General features: G+C 45.6%; 1 pseudogene; it reads left to right on the top strand.

Annotated features, from left to right (window-relative positions):
• The first annotated feature begins 2187 nt into the window (after positions 1 to 2187).
• On the top strand, positions 2188 to 4554 carry LOC123162430 (probable glucan endo-1,3-beta-glucosidase A6; annotated as a pseudogene).
• Positions 4555 to 4862: the final 308 nt, after the last annotated feature.

Here is a 4862-nt window from a genome sequence, read left to right as displayed (position 1 = left end):
GTAAGTTTTCAAGGAGGGTCGCAGTTGCAAGTTTTCAAGGGGCGTCACAAAATGCAAGTTTTCAAGAAGGTGTTGCGACTATAAGGGGGTTTTCAAGAGGCGTCGCAAGTGTAAGGGGGGTGTGCGACGAATAATACACTGGCGTATCATTATAAGTTTTCCAAATATGTTATGACCAGTTTTTAAAATATATGTTTGAACATTTTGTTCGAATACATATTAACCATTTTCAACTACACATTGAACATTTTATGAATGGTACATTTTTTAAAAAAAGCACGCAAAGTTTTTTTTTCATATTTTATAAACATTTTTTAAAAAATATCATGAACATTTATATGAAACAAGTGATTTTTTAAATGAAACAAAACATTTTTTAATTAAGTGGATATCATATTGTTTAATATTTTAGAAAATTGTCACAAACATTTAGAAAAAAAATATAATGACCATATTTTTGAATGGTACGAAACATTTTTAAATTACACAATCACTTTTAAAACTGTGTGAATTTTTTAAAATATTCACAAACACTTTTTTCAAACATGTGAACTTTTTATAAATGTTTTTTTAAATGGTAGAATTATTTTTAAAAATTGCGGCAAATGTTCTTATAAAAAATTACACCACGCTAACATTTTTTAAATTTGTGGTGAATTTTTCTGCAAAATAAAGTTGTAAGTTAATTTTTGAAATATATGCGGTTATAGCATATTTTTAAATATAAAAAAGGTGTAGAAAAAAGAACAAACGAGAAGCAAAGAAGAATTTTTTTAGGGCATAAGCAAAGAAGATAGGACAAACAAACAGGCGATGAAGAAGATACTGGGCCAGCCTAATAGCAGCGACGCAAGGGCCCACCCTAAGGCGAGACCTCCTTCTGTCCCCGAAAAAAAGCATGTTTAAAGCGAGTCCTCCTCGTTGGCGCCTTATGCGCTGCTTTCGGCTGCTGGCGCTCACGTCCCAGCTTACTTGGGCCGGCCCATTTAGCTGGATCGATCATTCCTTCGATCGCTTCCTTCTTCGATCGCTCGACAGACAGGAAACTCGCCGTCTGATTCAATCGACACGTTGATCGTTCAATTCAGTTGGCCATTAAACTTTAGACCGCTTTGAAGTTGACCGTGTTGACTTTTCAAAAAATATCATCAAATTTGAAAAAAAAATCCTCAATTTGAAAAAGTTCATTGATTTAAAGGAAAGTTCATCAAATTTTGGAAAAAACGTTCACGAAATTTGGAAAATGTTCATCGATTTTGAATAAAAAGTTTATCGATTTTAAAAATAGTTCATCAATTTTGGAAAATGTTCATTAGATTTGAAGAAAAGTTCAACGAATTTGGAAAAAAAGTTCATCAAATTTGGAAAAAGTTCATCAAATTTGAAAAAAAGTTCACCGAATTTGGAAATAGTTCATCGATTTGAAAAAAGTTCATCAAATTTGATAAAAGTTCATCGATTTTGAATAAGAATTTCACAAATTTGAAAAAAGTTCACCGAACCTATGAAGGAAAAAAGAAAAATGGAAAATGAAAACAGAAAAACGAACACAGAAGAAAAAAGGAATGAAGAAAAGTAATAAATATGTAAAAGTTAGAATGTCAGTTAGGGATGGCTGGGTGGTTACCGCGGTTTAGTATTAAGCAGGACATCCAAAGTTCGATTCTCAGTACTAGCAGCAATTTTTTTGGGGCCGGCCCAGTGGAGAAGGGGGTATGCGCCCGTTTGCGTATTGCACTGTAGCGGGCGCAGAGGGCGCCGAATAGGATTCAGCGTTTAAAGCGCCACAATGTCAGGTAACTGAGACATGTACCTATAAACATTGTTTCGAATCAATAAAGTGGGGCGAGATTTCTCAAAAAAAAAGAGGTAACTGAGACATGTTTTTGCTCGCCCTTTGTAAATTGCAGCAAAACTCTGCATTGTTTTATAGGTGCGCATTTTACTCTTTTGCTGGTGCACTCACAAGGATGTCTGTGTGGAATGATACTGTTAGTGCGGTTCGGCTCACATGCGGGTTCTGTTAGTGTTCCCAACCCGAAGCGTCTGTTGCGCCGTTTTAGGTTTTCAGGCTTATACTCCATAGCGGCACCCCGAGAAAATGGTTAGGTAGCGGCATCCCCTGAAAAGAAGGCTACGTAGGGCTATTTTCCTTCCCTGTTTTAATTATATTTGCGGGCTTAATAATTATCTAACCCAACCTCTCCCTAAAAGCCCTCCCCTTTATATGATCACAAACACTCTCCATTCCATCTCAGATCAAAATCAACAGAGATTCAACATTTCGCAAGAGGGCACACGCGCAGAAATGGCGTCCTCCTCCCTCTGCGCCCTCCTCCTCGCCGCCTTCGCGTGCCACTGCCATGGTGATCCCTCACGCCCCCCTCTCGGAACACCAATCTAATGTTACATGGTTAATTAGTTCCTGACCACTGACCACCGTGGCTAACTATTCTCTGTTGCATGCATGCAGCGGCGGCGGCGTACAGGCGGCCCCACGCCATCGGCGTCAACTACGGGAACCTGGGCGACGACCTCCCCACGGCGGCGCGTTCCGTCAAGCTCCTCCGCAAGGCGCACGCGGGCGCCGTCAAGCTCTACAACGCCGACCAGCGCATCCTGCACGCCCTGGCCGGGACGGGCATCCCGGTCTCCGTCATGGTGCCGAACGACATCGTCCCCTCTCTGGCCGACTCCCGCGCCGCCGCACGCGAGTGGGTGGACAACAACATCAAGCGGCACCCCGGGTGCGGGTGATGTACCTGCTCGTCGGCAACGAGTTGCTCTCCTACCCCGCCCTCGCGGCGTCCACGTGGGGCAAGATCGTGCCGGCCATGAAGAACCTCCGCCACGCGCTCCACGCGATCGGTCGCGGCCGCGTCAAGCTCGGAACCCCGCTCGCCATGGACGCGCTGGCGGCGTCCTACCCGCCCTCCGCCGGCGCGTTCCGCGAGGACATCGCCGGCCCCGTCATGCGGCCGCTGCTCGACTTCCTCAACCACACCCGTTCCTACTACTTCGTCGACGCGTACCCGTACTTCCCTTGGGCGGCCAACCAGAAGGACATCTCGCTGGACTACGCGCTTTTCGAGGGCAATGCGAGCAGCCACTACGTCGACCCGGCCACGCGGCTCACCTACACCAACCTGCTCGACCAAATGCTCGACGCCTGCATAGCCGCGATGGACAAGCTAGGGTACGGCGGCGTGAAGCTGGCCATCTCGGAGACAGGCTGGCCGAACGCCGGCGACCCAGGCCAGGCCGGCGCCAACGTGCGCAACGCCGCGCTCTACAACCGCCACCTCGCCCGTCGGATGCACAAGAAACTCGGCACGCCAGCGCGACCGAGGTCCAACATGCCGGTGTTCGTCTTCGCGCTGTACAACGAGGACTTGAAGCCGGGGGCGGGCACTGAGCGGCACTGGGGGATGTTCTACCCGAACGGTACCTGGGTGTACCAGGTTGACCTCACCGGCAGGCGGACGGTGCGCTCCTACCCGCCGTTGCCGCCGCCGGATGGCCAGACCGGCAAGCTCGAGTGGTGCGTCCTGGCCGGCGGCGGCAAGCCGTTGAACGAGACGGCGGTGGCCCTCGCCCTGAATTACGCGTGCGGGCAAGGGACGGGGACGTGCGCCGCCATCCAGCCCGGCGGTGCGTGCTACGAGCCCAACACCCTCGACGCGCATGCAAGCTACGCGATCAATGCGTACTGGCAGCAGTTCAAGGCGAAGGGAGGCAGTTGTTACTTCAATGGCCTTGCAGTGAAGACTAACAAAGATCCAAGTAAGTTCGTCTAAGCATTCCTGATTAATGCTCGGAAATCTTTACAAATTTGGTGCTTAGATAAATTTGTTTTCCAGTAATTGTGGTTGTTGTCATTATAATGTGGTGATAATTAGCAGCAGTAGTATTTTTCCAATAATACTTGTTAACAGAAATATGACCATAGATATGGAGAAAATAGATTCTAGCTAGGTGATGAGTTTAATAGTTTTTTTAGAAGGATGAGTTTAATACTAGTTGGGTAAGTTTGTACATTAGGCTCGCCATTGTACATACTAGGCTTGTGAATTATTCGCAAAAAGAAAAACTTATGGATTGTATTTTCATTTCACCTCGAAACATGTGCGGTTTGCTGTTCGCATTTCATGCCTACCATTTTCTATGCCTAATGCCCCAGGTTATGAATCCATTTGGACTTGATGTGCTTTTTTTTTTTTTTGCGGGGGGGCTTGATGTGTGCTTAACAATTCGTCCGTTAGTATTGTAGAGACTAATGATTTGTTGCTCGCACCTCAGCTCAGTGTTGATCTGTCGCTGACTACCGTGTCTTATGCCTGCAGGCTATTTATCATGCAAGTTCCCCAGCTATTAGAACTGGTCGAAGAATGAGATGATTGTCGATCCACGCTTTTCAAGAGTAGGAAAGAAGGCCATTGCCGCAATGCCCTTTTAGTCCGTAGGCAGTCAGCACTTTTCTCCCAGCTTCAGTGATGTCTATTACGTTGTCTTTAGTTCTAAAAAATTTGTCGCATGTGTGACACTTATAATTTTGAAAGAATTTTATAGGAATTTGGAGGATTATGATTCGTAGTATTATCACTTCAAGTTGGTTACTCGATTACTCCCTCTTTAAAGAAATATAAGAGCGTTTAGATCATTAGTGATCTAAATGAATGGTCTAAATGATGTTATGTTTCCTTGCGAAGGGAGTACAAAATTGCATTGAAAGATATTTTTGGATAGCTTTCTGCCTGTGGACATTAAAATTGTTAAGAGTGTGAGACTCTTGAAGTGCACTGTGGGTATGAGAGGGAGACACGAGGACTATGGGTTTTGCTGCGGCTAGGAGAACCGTCCAC

Source organism: Triticum aestivum, chromosome 7B (assembly GCF_018294505.1).
Source record: "Triticum aestivum cultivar Chinese Spring chromosome 7B, IWGSC CS RefSeq v2.1, whole genome shotgun sequence".
NCBI lineage: Eukaryota > Viridiplantae > Streptophyta > Magnoliopsida > Poales > Poaceae > Triticum > Triticum aestivum.
This window is presented reverse-complemented; position numbering and strand designations above follow the sequence as displayed.